Genomic DNA, 27832 nt, shown 5'->3' with positions numbered 1-27832 from the left:
AAGATTGTAATGCTGAGAGTAAAAGTCTCCACCAATCTAGAATTCTGTGCTTATAAAATTATCCTTCAAAAATGGAAGAGAAATAAAGATTTTCTCAGACAAACAGTGAGGGAATTTGTTGTCAGTAGATCTTTCTTGTGAGAAATGTTAAAAGTTGTTCAGAGAAAAGGAAATTCATATAGGTTCTACATAAAGAAAGGAAGAGCATTAGAGAAGAAATAAGTGAAGGTAAATGAAAACTTTCATTTTTCTTATTCTTGATTGATCTAACTGATAGCAGTTTGTTCAAAATAATAATAGCAACAATGTACTTGAATATATATGTGTGTGTATATATATATGAATGACAACAATGCTACAAGAGACAAGAGAGAAGAATTACGAATATGTTGTATTTAAATGAACTTGCACTACCCAGGAAGCAGTATAGTGTTATTTGAAAGTGGATCTGAATTAGTTGTAAATATATATTGCCAACTCAAGGCAACATTTAAAAAGTTTTTAAAAAGTATAACCTATATGTTCAGGAAATTAGTAGGAAATCAGCAGAGAAAAATCAACAGAACCAAAAGCTAGTTCTCTGAGAAAAGATCAGTAAGATCAATAAAATCAATAAACCTGTTGCCAGACTGAATAAGAAAATAAAGAGATAAGACACAAGTTACTAATATTAGAAATGATACTCCACAGTCATTAAAAAGATAATAAAAATACGAGGAACAACTCTATTCCCATAAATTTAACAACCTAGATGAAATAGACCAATTCCTTAAAAGACACAATCTGTCAAAACTTACACAAGAAGAAATAGACCATCTGAATTGACAAATTGAATCACTTATTAATAACTTTCCAAAACAGAAAACATCAGACTCAGATGGATTCAATGGTGAATTCTACCAAATGTTTAAGGAAGAAATTATAGCAATTCTCTACAATCTGTTTCACAAGATAGAAATAGAGGGATTACTTCCAAACTCATTCTAGAAGGCTAGCATTACCCTAATACCAAAACCAGGCAATGACATTATAATACTAAAAGGCAACATCATTCATTAACATAGATACAAAAATCCTCAGCTAAATATTAGCAAATCAAATCCAAAAAAGTATTAAAGTAATTATATACTGTGACCAAGTGGTGTTTATTCCAGGTATGCAAGGCTGGTTCAGCATTCAAAAATCAATGGATGTAATTCATCACCTCAATAGACTAAAGAAGAAAAATCACATGATCATATGAATAGATGCAGAAAAAGCATGTGACAAAATTTAACATCCTTTCATGTTTAAAAACTTTCAGAAGACTAGGAATAAAAGTCATTTCCTCAACTTGATAAAGAACATTTACAAAAAACATACAGCTGACATCATACTTTTTAGAAAATCATGTTTATTCTATTACAGTTGCCTCAATTTTCCCCCCTTTGCCCTCCTCCACCCATCCTACCCCACCCCACCCCCACAGTCAATTCCTACTCTGTTGTCCATGTCCATGGGCCATTCATACATCATCTTTGTTTAGTCCCTTCTCCTTCTTTCCACCATTGTCCCTTCCCCATCCCCTCTGGTCACTTTCAGTCTGCTCCATGTTTCCTTGACTGTGATTTATTTTGTTTGTTAGTTTATTTTGTTGAATAGATTCCACTTATAGGTGAGATCATATGGTATTTGTCTTTTACTGACTGGCTTGTTTCACTTAGCATAATGTTCTCAAGTTCCATCCATGATGTTGCAAAAGGTAGGAGTTCCTTCCTTCTTTCCTTTTTAAAAAAAAAAAAAAAATGCAGATTTATTTATTTATTTATTTTTTTAAATGTCAAGATCCATTATAAAATATTGAAAATTTTAAATCCATTATAAGGTCTCAGCAGTTCAAACAACATGGCACCCACACAGGAATAATCAAGTATAGATCAATGAAATAAAATGAGCATTCTAGAAACAAATGTGTATATCTGTCTAGAAACAAATGTATATAACGATGGGAAACTTGAAGCTTTCCTGTGAAGGTGAGGAACAAAGATGTCCCCTCTCATCACTTCAACATGGAACTGGAAATCCTAGCTAATGCAATAAGACAAGAAAAGGAAACAAAAAGTACACATTTTGGGAAGAAATAGAACTCTTTGTTTGCAGAAGACATAGTTATCAGTGTAGAAATTCTGAAATAATTGACCAAAAAAAAAAAAGCAAGATTTCAGGGTAAGGTTAACATATAAAAGTTAATCACTTTCTTATATACCAGCAATGAACAAATAGAATTTGAAATTAAAAATATAATATCATTTGCATCAGCACCCTCCAAATTGAAATGAAATATTTAGTATAAATCTAACAAAACATGTACAAGATCTATAAGAGAAAAACTACAAAACTCTGAAGAAAGATATCAACTCAATAAATCTACAGATATTCCATGTTTGTGGGTAGAAAGATTCAGTGTTGTCAAGATGTCTGTTCTTTTCAACTTGACCTACAGATTCAACACTATCCTAATAAAAATCCTAGCACGTTTTTCTGTGGATGTTGACAAATTGATTCCAGTGTTTATGTGCAGACGCAAAAGACCCAGACTAGCCATCACAATATTAAAGGAGAATGAAGTTGGAGGACTGACACTACCGAACTTCAAGATTTATGATAAAGCAGAGTAGCAAAGACAGACTAGTACTGGTGAAAAAATAGACAGCTAAATCAATGGAACAAAATAGAAAGCCCAGAAATAGACCCAAACAACATATTGCTCTTTGGCAAAAGAATAAGGGCAAAACAATACAGAAAATATAGTCTTCTCAACATATAGTGCTAGAAAAACTGTACACTCATTTATATGCCAAAAAATGAATCTAGACACAGACTTTATGCCCGGAATAAAAATAAATAGTAACTCCTGGAAAATGACATAGAGTTAAATATAGATGACCTTGGATTTGGTAATGACTTTTTAGATACAATACCTAAGGCATATACACAAAAGGAATAATTATAAACTGGACTTCATTGAAATTTAAAAAAAAACAAACAAACTTTTGCTCTAAGAAAGACAATGTCAAGAGAATGAGAGGAAAAGCCTAATACTGGGAGAAAATATTTGCAATAGACAAATTTGATAAAGGATTGTTATCCAAAATATATTAAAAACTAATAAAATTCAACAATAAGAAAACAACCCAATTTAAAAGTGGACCAAAGACCTTAACAGACACCTCACTAAGGAAGATATACAGTCCTGGCCATGTGGCTCAGTTGGTTGGAACATCATTCCGTAACCAGGAGATGACCAATTCAATTCCCCATCAGGGCACATACCCAGTTTGTGGGCTCAGTGTCCGGTTGGGAGTATGCAGGAGGCAGCCAATGTGCATTTCTCTCTCACACTGATGTTTCCCTCTCTCTCCCATCTGCTCTCTCTCCTATCCTCTCTCTCTCAAAAGAGAATAAAATAAACCTTTTTTAAAAAAAGATGATATACAGATGGCAAATAAGTATATAAAATAATGCTCCATATCATATATCATTGGGGAAATGCAAATTATAACAATATTATACCACCATATACCTACTAGAATAGCTAAAATCCAAACACTGATAACACTTAGTGCTGACAAGGATGTGGAGCAAGAGGAGCTCTCAATCTGGGAAAGCAAAATGGTACAGCCAGTTTGGAAAATACTTTGGCAGTTTCTTATAAAAATAAGCCTGCTCTTACCATGCAATCTAGCAAACACACTTGTTGGTATTTATTCAAAAAAGTTGAAATCTGTGTCTACAGAAAACCTGCTCATGGGTGTTTATAGCAGCTTTATTCATAATTGTCAAAACTTGAAAGCAACAAAGATGTTCTTCAGTAGAATAGTGGAAAAGTAAACTGTGGTAGGTCCAGACAATGGAATATCATCCAGCATTAAAAAGAAATGAGCAATCAAGTAGTGAAAAGACATAAAATAATCTTTAATAACCTGAAATATTAGTATTCTAATATTACTAAGTTAAGGAAGCCAATTTGAAAGGCTATAAGCTATATGATTCCAACAATATGGAAAAGGAAAAACTCTGAAGATAGTAAAGATCACTAGGTGTTAGGAGTTAGAGGGGAGGGAGGGAGGGATAAATTGGTGAAGCACAGGGGATTTTTAGGGCAGTAAAACTACTCTGTATATTGCTGTAATGGTGGATACACGCCATTATTCATCTGTGAAAACCCATACAATGTATAATACTAAGGATGAACCCTAATGTAAACTATGGACTGGATGATAATAATGTGGCAATGTAGGTTCATCGGTTGAAATTATAATGTAGTAGGTTCACCAACTGTAATGAATGTACCACTCTAGTGGGAGATGCTGATCGTGGGGGAGGTTGTGTATGTATGGGGACAGGGAGTACATGAGAATCTTCATTACTTTCTGCTCAAATTTACTGTGAACTTAAAACTGCTCTAAAGATAAAGTCTACTTAAAAAGGGGTAATAAATAATGAATTAACTAACTAAAAAAAAAGGATTAAGTATAGATTCTTAGCCTTGACAGAGTAGCTCTTTATCCTTTAAACTTTGCTTGTCAGTGTCCTGCCAGTAACTTCTACTCTAGCCAAAGTAGCCTATTCATGATCCCCTAAATATTCTTGTCCTATCCCACTGTCTTCCCAGCTCATCACATCTACTCCTCTCTCTTAAGCACCGTGTCCTACACCTCCCTAAATTATCCCTCCTAGAGGTTATGTCTCTTGTGTCCGAATGCCCCTGCATCTGTGCCAGTTGCCTGGCTCTTAGCATTGGCTATCCTGTGGTATTAGGAAGAGTATATTGTTTTTATGTATGTGTATTAGCTCTCTAGTGTGCAAATTCTAGTGTGCAAAATTCTTTCAGGACACAAAACTTGCCTTATGATTTGTGGTAGCTCCCTCAGTCTTACTTGCTATTTCATTCAAAGATTAAGTCAAATTATCAAAATCTACATTAAAATATCAGAGCAATAAGTGGCCACAAAAGCTTCCACCCTGAGAGATGCACCTCACATTTCCTCAGTGTCACAGTGCCTCCGGTAGAAATGATTTTAAAGCAGCATTCAGAGTTAACCTCTGATCCCCAAGGGAGGTATTATTTCTGATCCCCTGGGAGGTATTATTTCTGCCTTGATGGTGAAGGCCTCAGGCCCCTCAGTATTCTCTAGGGAGGTAACTTTAGTTTAGGAACCCTTACACAGCTTGTTTGCAGAGGGACCACTCCTCTCCACCCCAATCCTGGGGAAAGTGAAAATGAACCCATTTCCAAGGCTAATGATCTGAGAGTCTTTTTCTGGGGCAGCAAGCTCTTAGCTCTGGCATCTCTCTTGCTCTTTCAGAGCTCTAGAACAGCAGTTCTCAACTGAGTGTAATGGAGAAGTGTCCAAATTTGGTGGTACTGGTGGGAGAGGGAATTTCAAAAGCTCCTCATTGGACAACTTCCTCACCCAGCCCCAACCATGCCCACTCTAATAGTTAGACTATTAGACTGAGAACCTTCACTCTAATAATTAAACTGTTAGTGCATGTGTTCATCTGTCCTATCGATGAGGTGTATTCTACCAGGGAACCCATAGTCTTTTCCAATGTACCTTAATTTTACAAATACACCAGAAAAAAGGTACTTTGTCTTTGCCCCAAATTATATGATCCATGATCTCAATCTGGTTATTTTATCAGTTCCCACCTTTCGGAGTATTCAGTTCCACCTTGTTCTGCAGAGAAGTCTGTGTGTCCACAAAAATACACCATGTTTCTTTGTCTGTCCTTGTGAGTCTGAATAATTATACAAAATTTTGATAGCGCATGTGTCATGTGTATTTATTATGCTTGCAGGTACATACATGCATGACATACTAATTGAATTATTCTAAAAATACAAACATTTTGCAGGGCTACAGAAACACATATTAAATATCTAAATCTACAAACTGCTGACAAACAGCACCTTTTCTAACAAAAGAGAGCAGTTTGATAACAGTGTTAGAAGGCTGGCAATATGTTTGTTAAAATCTTTAATTAGGGATGGGGTTTTCCAGAGGCCTCTAAAGGCAAAAGGTGTAAATGGAGAAACTGTCCCAGCCTGCATGCTCCATGGTGGCTCTGTTCCGAGCACAGATGGGCTGGTGAGGAAACTGTGAATGGACAAATGATAACAGACTACTCTGTAATTCCAACATCAGCTCATTAGCAATCTGTCAGAAATTTTAATATGTATATAGGTGAAAATGCAGAAATCACCCGATCATTTCACGATCTTGTATGTGTCTGACTGAAAAGGCCATTATAAATGGGTTGACATAATGACCATTAATAAAGTAATAATGTCTCCAGAAACACAGTCATTTGAATGCTTGTAGTCTAGTTGGAAAATGATGACTTTCTGTGCTCTTAGACCATCACAAGAAGCTGAGATGACAATGGTTTTATGATGGAGATAATTACTAAATAAACAACTAAGCCAGCATGGTGGGAAACGTGAGAGACATGAAGCCATCCGGGTTTCCAAAGAATGAGTAATGACATTTCTCAGTTTTGAAAAAGACTACATCAACAATTTTAAATTCCCTTAGATCAGAAATTCCCTGGTTTCCAACTACTAATTTTATACTTGCTAGTTAATCGTTCAATTAGGCGCCATTGAAAAACATATTTATTTACACAAAAAGAAAAAGGTATTTATTTAGGTTGTGTGTATACAACAGGCTGATTTTGATGGATAATGAAGGTTTGGTTTCTAAAGGGAAAAAGAGAATGAACACTTTTGGAGCACCTATTATATGCCAAGTGCTTTACATTTGACATCTTACTTAATTTTCACAACTACCCAATGAGATATTTCCCCTCATTTTACAGATACAGAGGTAACTGAGCCCTGAAGAGGTAATATATAGTATGGCTGGTAAGTGGAGATGATTCCATTGGAACTCAGTTCTGTGGTTCCAAAGCTAATGTTTTTTCCACTGCATTACACATCCCCTCAAGTTGACTGTAATGCACACTGGGAGTAGCCTTTCTAGGATCCCTATTACTTAAGGACACACACAAGGCCCCAGAGATTCAGCTGGGCTCAGCTTAGGTAAAGCCATCCAATTTTGATGACACAAACAGACACTGATTATTTTAGAGTACATACTTTAAAATTTCTTTTTGGAGGACATATTAGGACATGTCTACACATAACATGAGAAGATAAACTAATGATCTATAAAAGCTAGTCAAAATAGTTCTGAAAGAGTACATACTTTATGTAATTTCATTTATATAAAGCTCAAAAACAGGTCAAACCAATTAAAACTGTTAGAAGTCAGGGTAGTAGCTATACCTGGGGAGAACAGTGACTGTAAGTAGGCATCTCAGGATGCCTGGACTTGCTCTATTCCTCTATTTCTTGATCTGGATGCTGGTTTTAGCAGTGCATTCACTTTGTGAAAATGTGTTGAGCTTGTAAACTTAATGATTTGAACACTTTCCTGTATGCATATCATACTTTAATAACATTTATCCCCACAAAGTAGAAGAGAACATTTTTTTTCTTCACATCATTCAAATTGGATGTCTACTCTTTCAAATTCCACATTTTGTGACCTGGGGAGAAATTCTTTATGTGAAGCTTATAGTTGGAAATCTTCTCCTTCTGGAGCTCAAAAATTGTGAGTAGGGGAATACGTGCCTGCCTTTGCTCATGTGGGTGTGTGTACTCTTAGGCATGTTCTTGTCTTGGAAATAGAGAAATACCTGTATTTTCTTATTCTCATCTCTCAAACTCTTGGAAAACCTGGGTTAGAGACAGAATGCTAGTCAAATGTGAATGTCATAGAAGTGGAGCTGGAGGGTAGAGCTATCTTATTTGGAGACCCCTTGTTGTCAGCAATCCCTAATGTAAATAGCAGCGGCAGGCACCTTCCCCTTTCAGAAGGAACCGAATTCTCCAGCCAAGATGTTGAACTCATTCTTACCTTGTGTCTTCATCCCATTCCTTCTCAACTCTTCTCATTGCCAGGTTCCAGTGGAAGTGCCAAGGGGTTGCCTCAGGAGGATTTATGTATCCTATAGACACCTCAAGGACTGATTGTGAGGACTCTTAGACACACACCCTGTTCACCAGTACTTCAGACATACTTCCTAACTTAGAGCACATACTAACTTCATTACCCAATCTTTTCCTTTTAATCAACAAAATAACTACAAATGAAGTAGATTATTGAAATGCTGCATGGCATAGCCTTTGCAAGAATAACAACCTCATCCGGAACTTCATCCTAAGGATATTACCAGATAAGTTTGCAAAGATGTATATTTCTCACAGTGTGATTCAAGGACTACAAACGTCAGTACTACCTGTAGTGCTTGGTAAAATGCAGGTGGCTGGGTCTTATGCCTTCCTTATTGGAGCAGAATCTCTAAATTTGGGGCTCGTACATCCGTATATTTAAAATAATTCAGATGATTCTTGGTCACATTAAAGTTTGAGGATCATTGATATACAGGGATGGTGTTGCAATATTATTTAAAAGAGGCACAAAAGGAGGGGAGGCTAAATGTTTACTATAAGAGAATCAATTAAAACAATGATGGTAAAATAATATTCTGCAGCTTTGAATATGTGCTATAGATACATATTTACTGACATAAAAAACTATTCACACCATATTGCCAAATGACAAAAAAGAGATTACAGTACAGTGTGAATTACCTGTTAACATTTTTGTTTCCAAATATGTGTGCAGGTGATGCCAGAATATCCACAGTGCTTATCTCTGGATGTTATCCTTATTTTCTATTGCTTTTCTCTATATTTTCTGATTCTTTTGCAATGAATATGCATTATTTTTCTATTTTAATAACTGAATAAAGCTTAAAAAGAAAAGTATTTGATATTTGATTTCCTAGACAGTTACTTCAAGTGGACCATCTCAGTGAAATCTGTGGTGGTTAATTCAGAAGATAGAAGTGGCTGTTTGTTCCTTTTAATATGTGAATTATCTAGAAGCCACCTTTCTGTGGGTCCATTGATCAGCCAATACTGCCACTGGAGTAGAACATTTTGAACACAACAGTGGCCTCAGCCATGTTTTACACAAATATTTACTCATTAGACCTAGTGCTTTTTGTGGAGGTTAAGAATAGTGAGGAGGGCTGAGAAATGCATTTCCTGATTTTGGGAAGTGGATCTGGTGCCTTAAGAAGGGCTGTTCAATTCTTCCATAGAGAAAAAGATTTGCAGCAATAGAAAAGAGTAATAAAGAAAAGGATGGGTCATTGAATTGTAATTGTATTATGTTTTTTATGGTTTCTTTCCCCCTCTTGACCTTATAAATTCTTTTTTTTTCTTCCTCCTTCTTCAGCTTATTCTTGTAATAAAAGAGAGGTGAAATGAGATCCACTAAAAATTCTGGTATTTTCCCTCTCAGACTACAATCTTGAGAGTGCATTCTTCTTAATCCAATTCTGTTTTAAATGTTGTCAGGATGTACCATAATTGGTTGTGATAAATGACATTGGAACCACATTGCTACTCATTCTAGAAATGATATGAGCTCAGCATGCTGCTGATCAAATGCATTTCTGCATTAAAACTATTACAGACAGAATGCCTCAATGGGATTCTGTTCTCCTAATAGTTTTCCAGGGTTTATGCTGAAAGGGTTCTGTCAATCAAGACTGAAAATCAGCTTAGCACCCTGACTCTGGTTCATAAAATGCAATTGCCAGGATCTCAGCTCAGAGGGCACAGTTCCCTGGATTCGACATTATCAAGCCCCACTAAAAACTCATTATAATTGAGGCTCACTGATAATACACTTTCTTTTTTTTTTAAGTGCAAAGAATACCTCTAGAAAGAATCTTCGCCTTACAAAAAGCCTGCTAGAAGAGAAACCCATATCAAAAACAGATAGTGAAGAGGAACTAGGGCAGGCTAAACGTATCTTTACAAGTACCCTGAAGACAGACTTGGTGAAGATTCTGACTTTCTTGAGTGACTTGGAGTGAGAACAATGCACCAAAAATCAATAGAGAAATAGGGTTATGGTTGTGAAGGAGGCTCTGATAACACTGTCACCAATAATAGGAAGACGAGAATTCCAAATGAAAAAAAATTATTTTACTAAGGAAAACTAGATGTCACAATGCAGGAAGCCTATGTGTAACAACTGATATGCCAGTAGAAGAGAAAAAAACCTCTTAAATTGCTAAGTCATTGCTTGGCTGTATAGTTCCAATATCACTGTCTCTCAGTTCTAAGATGGAGACTTCTAGGTCAATTGATTCCAATTCTTTTTAAAAAGAAATATTTCTCTTCTGATTTCTTGGACAGAGGCACTCTCACTAAAACAATCCACATTAAAAGGACAATAGGGAGGTCAAAGTGCTGAAAGGATGTTTGATGGCTTTTAAACTAATTCTATTTTCTAGAAAGTTTCTGCTGGCTGCCTCAGAGGAAGTAGAAAATGGAATAAACAAAGCCTGGGTGAGGGGTGAATATTCCCATCCAGTAAATTCTCAGCATGGTGAAATATCATTAAGATGTACAACAAAGTGGAAAAATAAGAAAGGAACATTATTAATTATAGTTCAATGTTGTTTATTTGAGAGTCTCCATTCTGAGGAACCTGGGGTGATATCACAGGAAGAAAGAAAAAAACAGATTTTCATGGGTGGTAGAGCTCTTGTTAAGAAAGTTTTAATGAGGCACTGAGGCCATGGTGCCATTCTATTTGCTTCAGAGTCTTTTCCAAACTTTAATTGCCTGAATTCCATGGTCAAGTTTTTTAAAAAAAATTAGCATATGCAAATTTTAATTTGATTGTTTTATTACATTGGCCTGTATTTCTTCCAGATGTGTTTCCCTTCAGTTATATATTCTAGCACACATTGCCTCATGTGCAGGTGAGGAGCAGAGCCTCCTACACTCTCTTTAGGATAAGTTAGGACTGGTGTATTTTGCAGACTTGCTATGTTCTGCACCTTGTACTAAGCTCTTTACAAACATTATCTCCACCTGATCTTATACAACCCTGCGAAGTTGGTAATGTTCATCTTATTTCCAGTTCGTGGGGGAATTGAGTAAGACATAAATTGAATCACTTGTTCAAGATCATCCAGCTGGTAAGTGAATTCTAATCTGGTCTGTCTATATACAAAGGTCTGCTCCTTTATGGCTATGCTCTATACCTTCTGAGCGGAGGAAGCTTCACACCTGAGCCCCTCCCAATATGAATTCCAGTGCCCTATCATTGGTAGGAAAGGGTGCTCTATCTCTATCCTTGGAACAAGCCCTGGGTTACCCTTTGATCCAGACCTGCTTTGAGAAATTGTGCCACAAGGAGGAGACAGCCTGCTAAGGAAAGAACTCTAGGTCACAGAGATCTGGCTTTCAATCTTGGCTCTCATACATACTAGCTGTGTGACTTAGGCCAGATAACTTAACCTCTCTGAACTTCAACTACTCCACACTGTATTTAACATGGAAAGAGCTAAAAAAAATTATTAGGGGTATATGAGCCCTGGATTTGTACCCTGTCTCTGTGTTTCTAAAATGGTGACAGCTATAGGAGGTAGGAAGCGAAAATACAATGAGTGTGTTTAGGGAAATATGTAGCAGAGTTGATAAAAAGTGGGCAGTAATGATGCCACACACCTTTTCCAAGCAGACATTAGCAGTTGATCATGGCATCATATTGTGATAACTTGGATTCAGTGGGAGGATTCTTCTCAAGGGTTCCGAGCAGTTCACTGGAGATGGCTCTCAAGATGAAGCCAGGAGTGCACATGAGGAGGAGTTAAATGAGAAGGCAAAGGATCTGAAGAAGAAACAAAAGTGTGAAACTGTGAAACCTGAGCATTGCTTCTTCTCATTTTTTTAAAATGTTTTTATAATTCTTACATTAATGGAAAGTGGGTCTCATGGTAGAAGTGACACACATCCTCAGCTGGAAACTAACATTGTTGGCCACTTTCCATAGATACCCTCTGTAAACTTGATAATAACCCAGTACTGTAAGATTAGTAGCCCCACAATACAGTTGAAGAGGCTGAGGCTCAGAAAAGCTGAGCAACTTGTCCAGTATCACATAGTTATTGAATGGGATTTAGAGCCTAGGACCATCTAGCACCAAATGCTGTCTTCTTTCCACAACACCAATCTGGACCTATGCAATGCTGAGTTCTAGGCCTGCTACAAATAACTCAGGCCCTCCTCTCTTCCCTTGCCTTTCCAGGCTTCCCAGCAGCTGGGCCACTGATCTCTCTATCTACCCTGGTGCACAGAACCATGGGGACTTGAAGCACGATTTCCTGCAAAATTTTGCAGGAAATTTGATACTGGAAAAGGGTTACTAAAACTAAATCTGCTTAAAACGGGTTTCCCTAGTTCCATAGTAGTTTTAAAAAGGGGGGTGGGGTGGGACTGGCACTTTATCTTGAAATTGAAACTTAAACTTATGAAAATAGGTGTGTTCCAAGAATTAAGTCTGTGAACCAGATTACCCCAAAGCTTTGTAACATAAAACAATCAAGTATTATGCTCACTGATTTTGTGAGCCAGGAATTTAGATAGGACACACCACATGACTTAATGGTTCCCCATTGTCACTTTCATTGACTTTAAGAAATCCTCTCTCATCTGCTTACTTTGTAACTCAGATAACAAATATTACAATAAGGAATTTTGCCACCACCTCACCCTCTTCAGCCCTACCTCCTCCTTCCCTGAAAGCACTGCCTCATCACTCTGTACTGCACTTCTGTGTTATTCTCTAAAATGCAGTTCTGCCCCTTGTCTCCCATTACTCTCTGTGCCTTAGGATAACTGACCTTTGATGATAGAACTCATTCTAAGTTCCTGTTTCTGCCATCTGTCTGGATTCCCAGGGCCCTGGGGTCTGGAACCTGGAACCTGTCACAGCCCCAACCCAATAGGTTCATCCTGCCCCCTTGGGCTCTGGGAGAAAGTGAAGACAAAATCACATTTTGAAAAAAAAATATTAAGCTCAGTTTTAGACACACTTTACATTTTAGGAACCCACAGCAACATCTAGTAGACATTGACACTTTTTCCTGGAAGTCAACAGATGAATTAGAATAAAGATGCATATAAGCAGTATCTGCTTCACTGGGTTAGATTTCAGAAAGGGTTTAACAAGAGAAGAAAAAAAGTGGGCAAACAGAGCCAGGAGAGAGTGAGTCATAAATGTTAAGAGAAGAGAATTTTAAGCAGGTGAGGGTGACCATATAGGTCAAACTCTGCAGTGAGGTTAAGTAAGATCAAAGATGAAAGTAGTTGATAGTATTTCATATTTGAGGCATTGTTGTCTTTAGAGCAGGTTCATCCAAGTGGAGACAGTGGTAATAAGGTGAGGACACCTTAATTAAGGACTGGCTGGTTGATAAGAAAGTAGGCAAAGCAAGAGAGAGCTACCTTCTCTAGAAGTTTGGATGTGAATGAAAAGAGCCATCTGGGCAGACACGTAAGGATGAAGAGAGGTAGAAGACTGAATGAGAAACTGACCCTCGCTTTGAGATGTGACTTGGCAGCTCCTCCTATCATGAAGTAGAGTCTATTTCCTCATTCCTGGGCTGGTCTTGTGACTTGCTTTTGCCAAAGAAAGAAAGAAGATGGGTATGATATTGTGCCAATTCAAGAGGGCTCGGATACCTGTGCTCTCTCTCTGAAAATCCTGCCCAGCCACCATGAGAATAAGCCTGAGCTAACTTGCTGGATAACTGATCAGCGGCCCAGTCACCCACTTCACCATGACTAACAACCTGCTAATTGACAGGCATGTGAGTAAGATCATCCTTGATCAGCCTGACCCACCAGCTGACTGCACACTCATGAGGATGTGCAGTCAGTATTTCAGGCCCAGTTAAAGTCAGTGGAGCCTGGCCCAGAGCAATAGAATCGCCCACATAACTCATCAACTTGTGAATAATAAAAATGCTTATTGTTTTAAGTCACCATTTTTGGCTGTTTTGGTACACATCAATAGTTAACTGATTTAACAGATTACTGGAAGGTTTTGATTATCTTGCTTTGGCATGGAGGAGATTTGAGCATATCTGTATGTTGTAGGGGGATAATAGACTTACATTTCAAGAAAGAGGAAATAGCCCTGGCTGGTGTGGCTCAGTGGATAGAGTGCTGGCCTGTGAACCAAAGGATTGCTGGTTCGATTTCCAGTCAGGGCACATGCCTGAGTTGTGGGCCAGATTCCCAGTACTGGGTGTGCAAGAGGCGACCACACATTGATGCTTCTCTCCCCCTCCTTTTCCCTCCCTTCCCTTCTCTCTAAAAATAAACAAATAAAATCTAAGAAGAAGAAGAAGAAGAAGAAGAAGGAGAAGAAGAGGAAGAAGGGGGGAGGGAGAGGGAGGAGAGGAGGGGAGGAGAAGGAGAGGGGGGAAGAGAAGGAGAAGGAGAAATAGTGATGGGATGTTACCAAAAGCTCAGGTGGATTAGTCTGGGTAAAGGCAAAGGGCCTCCTTTGTTGTCAAGAAGAGTAGGAATTAGGGATGGAGCAGGGTGTCCTGGACTGAAGTTTAGTGCATCACTGGAGCTTCAGCCCTAACCTGTGAGCCAGGTGGTAGCTTCTCCAGCTGCATCTCTAGACTTGCTCACATTTAACATCCAATCAAAAATTAATGCCCCAAGCTCATGCATTTCCACATCTGTCAAAGCTAAAAGGGGCGTCAGACAGATTTCCTTTTGTTTTCACTAGTGCATGTCAAATGCCGTAGTGACAGCAAAGAAATAATCTTCAGTTTGTGTATAATGAGGTCTGAAATTTCCGTCTCCACACGTTAATCATGAATCTTATTTCACTAGATAAACTGACAGCAGAGTCTCAGGTACTTGAACAAAATTTTGAAAAAATCAACACAACCACCCATATCTATGGGGTTTTGTTTTTTTTGTGTGTGTTTTTTTTCAGCTGTCACTTTTATGGTTCAGTTATTTTGTCTATATGTGCTCATTTCTAGTTTTGTCTGGATTCTTTAACAGCCAAATCATTTCTTAATCCCAGACATATATTTTCTATTCTGAAAAATTATTTAGTAAAAAGACAACTGGTTTGGGAGGTAGAAAAACTGAGTTCTAGTCTTAACTCTGCTGTTAACCAGCAAACCTAGGCTAAATCACTTAGCCTGTTTACTCATATGAAAAATATATTCCTCAACACATATATTTATTGAGTACTTACCATGTATCAGGCACTGTTGTAAGTACTTCGGATATATCAGTGAAAAAGCAAAGACCCCTGCCTTCGGGGGGCTTACCTTCGGGAAGAGTCGAACAAGGGGCACAAATACAGTAAGCAGGATAATGACCTCATATATTAGATGGTGAAAAGTATTATGAAAAAATTAAAATAAAGTTGGGGTAGGGGCCAATTGTCGATTAAAAGAACCCCCTGAGTAGGTGACTGGAAGGAGGTGAAGGGGTTACCATGAAGCGATCTGGAGGAAGAATGTTCCAGGCCAAATCCCTAAGGGTATTTCCTCAGCCTTTCCTTTCCTTCTCATTACATTTCTGCTTGTTGACCTCAGAGAAGGTTTATAATACACACAACCTTTAGGCCAGTCTTCATGTTATTCCATACATTTCTGTGAACAGCCAACAAACGGCCAACTCTTCCCTTTGAGCTAGCCCTATGGGTATTAGGTGCAAAAGCCTGTTGTCTTGCATTTACTTTTAGGGACCGGGTGTGGTATTTTCCTGCCATGCAAAGGGCTAGATCTGTACGATGCCAAACATCACCTAGCTATGCCCTTCCTGCTGTGCACAGGGCAGCTGAAGCCAAAAAATATGTATTAAGAGGACATGGCTCTTGATAAAGTAACTGCCACTTCTGAATACTTCTTACATGCCAGGTGCTTTGCATTCTTTATTTCCCCTAATCCCCACAACACTCCCACCTCTCTGTGAGGTTAGTGTTTCCCACTTTACAGATAAGTAAATGGAGGTTCGGTTTGTTTAGGAAACTTACCTATGGTCACATAGCTAGTAAATTTCATAGCCAGAATTTAATTCCCAAGTGCATGTTCTTTCAGGTATACTATGTGGCTTCTTTTCTTTCTAAATACCATTTAATCTCATCAAATATCCTGAGGTCAAATTCTAATTCTGCCACATCATAACTGTGTGATCACGGGCAAGATATTTAATTTTTCTGAGTCTTCATGTCCTCATTTGTAAAATATGTATAAGTAGTCATCTTATAACATTGTTGAGAGGATTCAATGAAATAATTCATATTAAGTGCTTAACATAGTATTTCTTACATAAGTGCTAATATACACTAACAATTATTCTCATATATTGGTGATGGATTTTTTAAAAGTACGTATGTATATTAAGATATCTCTGGAAGGCTCAGGAACTGGGAGGCTGGAACAAAAAGACTCATTTTTCGCTCTATATACATTTAAATGTTGGGCCATATGATATTTATTCAAGTAAAAAATTAGATAATTTTAAAGAAGTGTTTTATTTTTACCATTGTAAGGAATTTGTAATAAAGAAGCCATCAGTGTGGTAGATGGATTTGGAGGAGGTTTCTTGGAGGAGGTGAACTGAGCAGGGCCTTGGCGCAGGCATAGAGTTTTGGTGACAATAAAGAGCTGGGAAGCATTTTAAGTGAAAGAGCCTTACAAATTACAGCATAAATGCAAGAGAAAATAGCCAGTGAATGCAGTCTGCTCAATGATCATTGTTGGATGTTGTGGCAACAACTAATCCAGATAATAGAGAGTGCTTTTTAAACACCCATAGTGGAAAAGAGACAGTATTAGTGAGAAATTGCCAAGATATTCCACCTCAAAGACAAAAATTGAGAAGAATTGCTGGCTGAGGCCAATTCTATGAGCCCTGCTGCCAGAATTATTCTGGTTCACCAATCCAAACTGAGCTGGGGGAACCTTTGATAGCCCCCTCACTCTGTGTGCAGGTCAGCTGTCTCCAATCCTGAGGTCATCACTCAGCAAGAGGGGATAATCCCAAGGCCAGCAGGATCTGCTTCGTCACTTGGATTGAGGAGAGAGAAACCCATCAGGCCACTAAACAGGAACAATGACCCACCATTAAACACCCTGAGAGAAGAGCATGATGAGGAATTTGTACAAGGAAAATCCAGGAGCTCTTGCTGGCGATGTCTACAGAGACCTGACCACTGTGAGCTCTGCCCATTGAACTGTAGTAAAAAAATCTCCCCCACCCCAGGGATGTGTGGATGTGGACACAGTTTAGACAATGGTCTATGCATGGACCTAACAGAGTGAAAAGAATCTCAACTGTGGGGGTCAGACAGACATGGGTTTGAATCGTTATTCTGCGATTTCTCTCTAGTATGCTTTGGCAACATTTAAAAATCTTTGCACCTCTGTTTTCTTATCTGCAAAATGGAGCTAAGACTTACATTGGGGCGTTTAAGAGGATCAAATACAAGTGCTTGAAAAGCACAAGCTGGGTATTTATTCTTATGGAAAAAGAGCAGAATGTGAGGTCAAAAAAGAGAACCAACACAATAAAAGCTATTTTCAAACAGCTAGGCACTCAGCCTCAGAATGTATGCTTATTTCTCTAGCTCAGATACTGGGGGAAATGAGAGAGAAATGGGGAAATGCAGGAAGTCAGATTCTGGCTCTTAAATAGGAAAATTCACTCTAAATAATTTTCAGACAGTGTTGCTCTCCTTGCTCAAGCACTGGGGCCACAAGGCATTATGCCAAAGAAGTCAGCAGCCTGGCAGATATTTTAAACTGATTTTGAGACTGAACGACAGACCATTTGCGCCATATGCCACGGCCACGTTAATCTAGGGAAGGATGCTAGGCACCTGGGGACATCCATGCTGAAATGCCATTTAGGCAGGGCACACCAACTCCACTGGCAGAAGTTCATCAGCTCAAACAGTGAAGGCGGCCAAGAAGATAGAAGCAGAAAAGAGGAGTGAAAGGGAGGTGCAGTGTCTAAGCTCAGAAGAGTTGCAGGCACTTTATTATGCTTTTAGGAGAGCTCCAGGTTCAACAAAACATCAAAACTGGGTATTAACAGACTGGGCAAATGAGGTTCTGTGACTTTTGCACCTATTATGGTACGTGGCCACAAACCCCATGACTCTTCTGTCCATTGGCAAGTACTGGGCGATGTTCCAGTCCACCAGAATAATGACCTCCTTTATTCCTACGGTTTCATTGTGAACAGCAAGTAGCTGCTGAGCAACTCTAGTAAATGCTCCAGTGTCAGGCTTTCCGGGATCCAATTTGGTGGAAGCACTGTGGGCCTTTGGTCTCCCTCTCCCCTTTGCCCAGCCCTGTTTCTTGGTTACTCTGAGCAGTAATGAGCTTCTCCGCCCCAGCATGAGGACAGGCTCACAGCAAGCACATGAAAAAAGGCTGAGCTCATGTGGGGCAACTACTCTAATTCATGTGCAGATCACACATCTTTGTTTTTCCTTCTTCTATGATGCAACTATACTATTGACTTTTTTAAGTAGGAATAAGGCAGTACAATGGCTTTCTGGGAAAAAAAAAGTCACACACAGGATAACTGCAAGAGACATCATAAAAGGAGCTCAGAATGAAATGTCCACCCACTCTTGTCATTGGATCAAATGATTTCCCAGGAGCGAAAGGAATATTCTAACTTAGGGGATCATAATAATAAACAAACAGAATTACACCTTATTTATGTTCTTCCAGGCAAATGAAATCTCAAAAAAAAATCAACTCTTCCTATTAATGGTAGTCATGTTTCATAACTAAAAGAACCTGAAAAATCATAAAAATAAGCTTTAGCCATGAAAGAGTATGGGCATTTCCTAGAGTTCTCTATAGTGAGTAGTTCAGACTTGTCCTTGTTGAATGTAGGCTCTGGAATCACCCCTTGATTCAAATCCAGAGCTATATCCCTTACTTATTAATGACCTTTGGCATTTTACTCAACCCCCTCCTCCAACCCAAGTCTCTGTTTCTTTATCCGTAAACCTGCACACAGTTCCCCCATCTTCCATGGTTGTTATCAGAATTAAGAGGAGATATGTAAGTTGTGAGGACCATACCTTCTGGCACACGGTCAGGGTGTCTATATTAAAATGATAGAGCTGATTTTCAGAACTACATATGATTTATGTTTTTCAATGCAGAGACTGTATTCCTATGAATTCTTAGCAAGAACTAAACAGATGTTTTAATCACAAAATCAGAGGCATTTTCTAAGCTCTTACTACTAGACCCATTGGTCTGTGTTATGCATTATAAAAGATTTGTAAGAAACAGAAGAGTTGTTTTTTTGCTCAGAAATAGCTTAGTCAGCCCTGAAGAATAGTAATACAATTCTTAATCCAAGGCCCAATGTTTGGCAACCCCATGCCTTTGCTCTATGCACCCAGAAAACCTATCTTAAATGACATCCAGATACTCTATTACAGTAGTCTCTTAACTGGTCTTCCTATACCCATATTTGACACCACCCCCCAGAGCCAATTCACAGAGCACCCAGAAGCTCTTTATAATGTGAGATGTATCATGTCATCTTCTCAAAACCTGCTGATGGCTCCCTATCTCACACAGAATGAAACCCAAAGTCCTCACTCCAAAGTCCTTCATGGTCTGGGCTCCAGCTCCCTTTCAGATCACATCTCTTACAACTCTCTCCTTTGCTTACTCCCCTCTAGCTGTACTAGCCTCCTCAAACACACCAAGCATGCTCATACTTTGGAACCTCTGGATTTGCTACTTTCTTTTCTCTGGCATGTTCTTCCCCATGTACTGATATGGCTTGCTCTTTTACTTAATTTAGATTTATTCCCAAATGTCACATAATCACAGAAAGCTTCCCTGATCACTCTTTTTAAATAGCCATCTCATCCTGCTATTTTTTTATCCACCTACTCTGCTTTGTTTTCCTTCATAGAGACTTCAAGTCTTGATATAGGATGATTAGTGCATTGAGCTCCAGTCCCCACCCCTACAACTGGTCCCAAGGCCATAATTGATATGTATCATCTTTATCTTCCACCACACTTTCAGGACTTCCCTCACTCTTTGCCAACACCTCAGCTGATCTAGGTTGCTTTCTGGGATTAGTAATTCAGATCTGGATCTCCAAGGGGTCTGAGTTGCTTTTGCATTTTTGGACTGAGGTTGCTGCAGTATCTATTTACAGTTATAATCAGCCATGGAGTTATCACCAAAAGGTGCCCCATTGACTCCCTGGATCTTAGACATACTCTTTTCTTCCTAACGACCTCCATAATGCGGTAGCAACCCTAGTTTCTCATAGTAATCAGGGTAAATTGGCCTTAAAAAAATTTCACAAGTGAGTTGCTGAGAATAACCAATACTATTTCTACTAATTTGTTCCTGGACCCACATATTCCAGGTATTAGGGAGTCAGCACTGTTAGTTCTGTGAACATACTATACACTGGAGGATGCAGTCCAATCCCATTGGGTGTTGTGCCCAAGATATCACTTTAACTGAGGCCTTAACGGGCATTCTATTTTTCTATGAGGCTAGCTACTGCTAGGTGATGAAGTACATTGTAAGACCAAACAATCCCATGGTCATGTGCCCATTGTCATACCCTTCCTTACCATTACAATGGGTCCCCTAATCTGAGGCAATGTGTGGGATCCAATACCAATGAAGAGGGAATTCTATAAGGACTTGGGTACTGGTGTTGGCAACAGCAATGAGATCTAGGAAGGCAAAACCATACTCAAAGCAGGTCTGAGTTCCAATAATGGAATTAGGTCTGACGTAATGAACTTGTCATCAGTTGACTGGCCAGTGTCCTTAAGGATGGTGACTTAGCTGTGCTAGCCTGCACTGCTGGCAGAGTGGATATTCAGAGATGGCAGGAGCGATATCAGCCTCAGTGAAAGCCAGTTGAGGCATCATCCTCGTCTGGTTATTTTTGGGTATAGCTAGTTGCTGCAGCGAAAGTTGGAATGAAAGGTGGGCTGAGGCTATATGAGGCAAAACCTAAAAGGTGTTAAATTATACATTTCAGATAATTCGATAATAGGATATTTTTAAAAACATATACTAATTGTATGGTGCTACCAAGAAAGGTAAAAGCAGTTAGCAGAGGAAAAGATCAATGTGGGCTCCAATTGGCAAGAAATAATCTAGATCCTTGAGGCACAGTATATGGGGAAGATGAGGATTCTAGGTATAGGGTCCCTCCAAAGAAGCTGAACTGAGAATTCCCTGAAGAGGAACAGAAATCAAGAACAGGAAAGAGATACTTTGACAGCTGAAAGTAAAGGAATTCTCTTGTTTAGATAGGTTTTCTGTCCTGCTGCCTCCTAAAAGATAAACTGCCATCTTTGTTGTGATGCAGTAAAGCACATGGTTAAATAAACATGCTTTGGAGTGAGGCAGATCAGCTTTAAGTCCTAGGTCTATTGCTTGGGCAAGTTCCTTAACCTCAATCTTTAGTCTCCTCATCTATCCAATGGCGATAATAACAATATCTATTTCATAGACTTATAAAGAGGATTGAATTAATTTAGGTAAAACACTAAAACAGTGACTCACTCATAATAAGCCCTAATAAATATAAGCTATCATTATTATTAGAGAAAGTGCAAACAATGGCTTTAAGAGCCAAAGGAAACTTAACCGGAACAAAATAATATGACCAGAAAGCATTAGACAGTTAGGAAAAAACAGATAAACCATATTTACATGCAACAAAGTTCAGTAAAAGTATTTGATATGTCTTCTGCAAAAGTGCTCTAAGATGCCAAGGCATCACAGAAATTTACTGAGCAGAAATTCCTTTTAGCCTTAGAGCAAAGAAAACTAATGAAACAATAATAGCCATGTTGACATTATCAAAATAAGCAGTGGCAAAAAGGCTCATCTCCTTTTGCAATCTATAGCGCATATGGGTAGCTTGGGCCTTTTCTCATTTCTCCAGTGTATGGCTGGATTAGCCAGGCAAATGCAATCTGCCTCCACATAAGAGGAAGAATATTTCCATGCAGAAAGGGCTACAGCTGTCAGTGACGACCCGCCCCACCATGCATCCTGGGAATAGAATGGTTTGCTGCAGCCACGTTTTTTGGGGGAAAAAAAGACTTCTCCTCCTACCTGAGCTGCCTACTGGGCTTCCTTTATACTCTTCATGCTTTGTATGAACAAAAAAAGAGAAAATGTGTAGAAGATTCCAGGTACGGAATAGGGTTGAGAGAATATCAAAGCATTTAGATGTTGGTTTGACAAGCTATCCAAAATATCACAAACGGTTTCCTTTTTGGTCTTCTGCCTTCAAGGTGCTCTCTCTCCAGTGCTACAGTTCTCTGTGAATCTGTCTTGGCAATTAGCATGAAGACATAAATGACCTTTGGCAATCATTAGCTCCTTAATCATTATCTGCCTTCTCTTTATTCTCCAACAGATCAAGACCCACTTCATTTTTGTGTTATAAAAAAACCTCCATTATTTTCTAAGTTCACAAAGAGCCTTCTTTATTTTTTTCTTTTATTATGAAAGTAATACTTGCTTATTAGGAAAAAATCAGATAGTTTAGAGTGGTACAAAGTGTAAAGTGAAAGTCTCCCTCCTTGCTCTACCAAGAACCACCTTCATCCCACTCCCTACAAGTTCACCATTGACAACAGCATATAGGTTATATTTTTAGATATTCCCCCTTTTCCAAAATGACTGTGCCCCCACCACACACACAAATACATGCTCTTGTATAACTCAGTTTTTAATTGGACAAAGTTGAGAGTATTTTTTCATGTGTCCAGAAAGATTTTTGTCATCCTTTTGAATGAGTGCAGAGTATTTATTATATGATTTTACCAAAAATGATGGAACCAATCCCCTATTAATTGATACTTAAGATATTTCCAATTGTTTTGTATTACAAATCATGCTGGTATGAGCACTCTTACATATATACCTATAACTGTGTACTGGTGAAAGTGCATCTCTAGGATAAATCCCCAGAAGACAATTTTGCTGAATCTCACACTGTATACATTTGGACAGATACTGCTAAATTTCTCTTTAAAAAGTTGAAGCAATTTACAGTCTCATTAGCAGTATATGAGAGTGCCTTTTACCCTATTTGCTGCCAAGGACCCTCACTCTCCTGAGGAAGTAGTCTTGGCTTTGAAATTAGGCAGACCTGCTTCTGAATCTGGCCTTGCCATTCATGAGCTGTGTTTCCTGTTGTAAGTCTCTAAGCCACTTGGGGCCTCAGTTTTATCACCTATAACAAGAAGAAAAAACCAATGTTTTCTGGACAGGTTTGCTGTGATAATTAAGCAAATTAATGCAAGCGAAAGAACCTACTACTGTGCCTGCCAGGCAGTAGCCACTCAGCACGAGCCCTTTTCCTTAACTGCAGCCCTGTAACATACCATTCCCACTGCTCTATCTCCTCTTTCTGGAAGGCCTCTTCTTCTTCTTCTTTTTTTTTTTTAATTCTCATTGTGAAAATTCTCATAGTGGAGTAACAGGATTCACATATACTGGCGTTTGAGAATCACTTTTCTCTTCTTATTTCATCTGTGATTTCCATGCACATTATCAGGTGATGACCCTTCTCTGCAGCACCATTTCCAAGAATGTGGGTATCCTTGCTTACCTGGTTCCAGAACTGGTAAATTAACTATCATATTGCTTTTGAATAATTTCTTTTTGTGCAAATTCACCAACTCTCAAGACTATAGAGAATTGAGTAATGAAGTGGCTCTTGCAAAGTTTCTCCTTCAGAAAAAGATTTCTGAAGAATTCCTCATAAAGGATTATGTATAATCCTCACTGTCCCCACTGCTTGTCCCCAAATACCTCTGGTCTCATACAAAAAGATATTTAGAAATAAGTGGCAGCTTTTTCTCATTCCTGACCTATGGAAGCTCAAGGAGTAGCAACCCAATTATTGGGTGATGCTCATAGCTACATGATAGTATGTATATTCTCTGTATAAATTCACAATGGTCATTTATAACCATTGAAGACTAGGGGACTCTAGTTGAGCTGATTTACTATTGAGCAGCTCAGCACCACTTTGACCATTTAATATTATTAAAACCTGGAGGAACTAAGGAGAATACTGCCCTCACCAGGTCCTTTAACTTTATAGGAAAGAATTGTAACCAATGAGGAGGCAAAGAAAGTAAACTCTTTCAAAGACACTTCCTTCTCCAGGGTTGTTCATTCTTTAGGGATCTTTGCCAGTTTTTGCAAAGAAATTTAGCTCGTCAAGCTCAGATGGCCTCATGTTGTAAGGAATGAGATGTAATGTTCTCTGCAGCAAGCCCACCTTAAACCTGCCCAGCTGAAAAGCTCTGTGTGAGCTTTGGCTGCAAGAAGATTTCAGTTTTAGCAACAAAAGCCACTATCAGATCATTTGAATTTATTTTCCACTTCAGTTTGCCCATCTGCTTCAGGAAATCTGATTTAAATACAATTTTATGAGAAGCCTTCCACAGGCACCAAGTTACCTAGCAACTCCAGGTTTCTGTTAGTGAGTTGTTTCTGACATAAAGAGTATTCACAACTTGGGGAGGATGTGTTTTTAGCCTTAAAAGTTTACAAAGTAAGAATTAAATATTGAAACTGCCATTCTTACTCTGCATGAATGTAGAATCTTTTTAAATTACATAGAGTCTTGGGGGCAGTATTTGTAAAGAGAAATTTTTAATTAACCTACATGACCATAAACTTGAATGAAATAGTTCTATTTAATTTGCAATAACCAATCCAAGTACAGCATTACTCAGCTTTAATTTAGGATCTTTAACAAAATATAAATTGGTGCTTTGCATTTTATGCTTGCTTTGGTGTGTTAAAAAGATTTAGTTTTTCTGGATGTTAGCATATATATTCCTCAGTTCCATTATGAGAATGTGGGCTCAGACCTCTAGGTCAAGATGGTAGGTTGAGTATACACAGAAACATTACTATTCTCCAAATACATAAGAATTATAGGCAAAATATTAAATATATTTTTAAAATAAGATATATAATCTAAATTTAAAAGGAAAGTCTTTGTGAGTTAGAACAGAAAGGAAAACCCAGTGGTTATCAGGAACTTAAGCTGCACAGCCCACAGGGAGCCAAGAGTGGACGAGGCCACCAGGGCTAGAGTCTTAATACCAGTTGGGAACTAGGACCTCAACACCCCCTGCATGTGGTAGGAAGATGGGACTGGGCTCCCCGCATGGAACAGGAAGCAGAACCTGTTTGTCTGCTTGTAAATGGGAACAAAAATCACTTTCCCCATTATCCAAGGAGGCAACCCAGTATGAATTATTTTTATGCCCAATCAAATTATTATTCAAGAGTAAGGATGAAATAATACTTTCAGACAGACTTGAGGGAAAATTTATAACCCTCATATTCTCACAAACCCAAATTTATCTATTTAATACTACTATAATACTACTACTAATGTTTGTGCTTAAAACAAGTTGAAACTAAAATTCTAGACAATTACATGAGCATTAGTTGGGAGTGGAAGGTGTCTAGTTTTGAGGAAAGTTGCATTGTTCTAAGGTTTTGCTTTGTTTGTAAAGATAATAGGATCTACTTTAATTTAAATACTTTATACATACAGGGTAGGACAAAAGTAGGTTTACACTTGTAAGTATGCAAAACACTGAGTTAATTCTTATGTTATTATTTATTAATTATTGTATTCTTTTCCTTATGAACAACTGTAAGCCTACTATTCCCCACCCTGTGTAAGTACATATGTAGAATTTTAGAAGGTATGGTTGTGTTTCTGAATTATGTCTTCAAGCCTATGACAACAGTTTATACTATGGAGACATCAAATTGAGGAAACACTGAGAAGAGTCATTTACCATCAACAACAAAAATTAAAAATAAAAGAATGGTGACTTCAGATCTATGGTGACAACCATAGCTGGGTTACTCAGTTGGTTAGAGCACAGTCTTGATATGCCAAGGTTTCAGGTTTGATCCTTGGTCAGGGTACATACAAGAAACAACCCAGAAGTGCATAAATAAGTGGAAAAACAAATTGATGTTTCTCTCTTTCTCTCAAATAAATTAAAAAAGTTTAAAAATAATTACCAGCATCAGAGCAGGTTTTGAGGTTCAGAGCAAGGCATTGTGGGTTACTGAGGTAGCGTGTTGCAGTTTAGGTCAAACATACTCAAACATGCCTTTTAGTAAACTATACAAGGCAGTGGTTCTCAAACTCTTTGGTTTTGAGACCCAATTAAATTTTTAAAAGATTTTGATGCTCAAAAGAGCTTTTGTTTATGAGGGTTATACATAGACTAATATTTATCATGTTAAAAATTAAAACAGAAAATTTAAAACTCAATAATACTAAAGGACACATTCCATTAGCTGTCAGAGTAAAGATGTCATTACTTAGCACGTAACCTTTGAGAAACTCTTCTGTAAGTGTACAAGGGAATGAGAGAGGAAAAGGTAAATTAAGTCTTGATATTATTGTGAAAATAGTTTTGACCTCACAGATGCCCCTGAATACTCTGGGGTATCCCTGGGGACCCTCAGACCATATTATGAGAGTTGCTGTTCTAAGAGATAAAACTTACCATTCCCTCTTTCAATGCCAACTTGTATGTACCCTTTCAGGTTCACCTTCATCTCATTAAGTTCTAGATGTATGTTTCTGATCTTTCCCTTTTCTGAGCTCACAGAACTCACTTCCAGAAACACACTTAGCATTTATTTGAAACATTTTTATAGGCTTATTTTGTTTTATAATTTGATTTTTGTAAAGATGTGTGTGTCTTCCTCAATTCTGATCAGAACTTCAGTAGGGCAAAACACACATACTCCCATTCTTTTTCCCCAAAGGAATTAATATGGAATATTATGAAGTCAATAAGAATTAACAGTGATTATAATAGTGCTCAATTTATAAGTTAATTGTAATTACAATGGCTACTCTTATAATGATTTAGAAAATTATTTTATCATAGATCAATAAGAGCAAACTGAATCTGACTCTTCTCTGTTCCCGATGGTCAGTAATGTGTTGAGTGCCATCAGCGTCCAAGGCCAGAAACATGGAGTCATTCTCAGTTTCTTCTCATTTTCGACCTAATTGGCCTGTAAATCCTGTCAATTCTACTCTGGAACTGTTTCCTGAGGTGGCCCCGTCATTCCTACTGTCACTACCTCAGTGAAGGCTCCATCGATTTTTACCTTGATTATAGGAACAGCCTCCTTATTGGGTTCTCAGGGCCTGACTCCTCATCTCTCGTTTTCAAAAGGGAAAGAAGGTGGGCTCACCAGACTGATGTGGAAACCAAAGATTTAGTTTAAGAACCTGGAGCCTCAGTTTGGTGAACACATTGACAATGAAAGCTTGTCACAGGCTGTGGAGGGTTCCTAGGTTGAATCTCTCTACAGCATCAAAGTAAATTGTGAGGCCCAGAGTACAGATACTGTACTAATTAAGTAAAATTACTGTAATTCTTCCAAGGGGTTTCCATGACCCTGACAAAGATCATCAGGAAAGGAGGATTCTGTAACTTGGCAGATGAAGTTAGATTATAAATAGAAAAGGAAGCCCAATAAAACTATAGCATCAAAGGAAAGAGCATACCTGGTTAGAAAGCTTTGAAGCCCCAACTCATACTTCTGCTGAAAACGCCTTCAGGGGCTGACAACATAAGCCCTTCTTGGTCACTGTGGACTTGGAAAGCAATGGACTTAAGGAGAGTTGGAGAGCCACAGCTTGGTGAATAAAGGAGCTTCTCTACTTGAAAGTGTGTGAAGCAGAAAATGTTATGTAGGGGCTTACAGAACCTGATCAAGACCAAAGAGTGAAAATTACAGGCAGGTGGAA

This window comes from Pteronotus mesoamericanus, unplaced genomic scaffold (genome assembly GCF_021234165.1).
Source record: "Pteronotus mesoamericanus isolate MK-2021 breed Mesoamerican mustached bat unplaced genomic scaffold, CSHL_Meso_final scaffold_31, whole genome shotgun sequence".
In the NCBI taxonomy this organism is placed as follows: Eukaryota; Metazoa; Chordata; class Mammalia; order Chiroptera; family Mormoopidae; genus Pteronotus; species Pteronotus mesoamericanus.
This window is presented reverse-complemented; position numbering follows the sequence as displayed.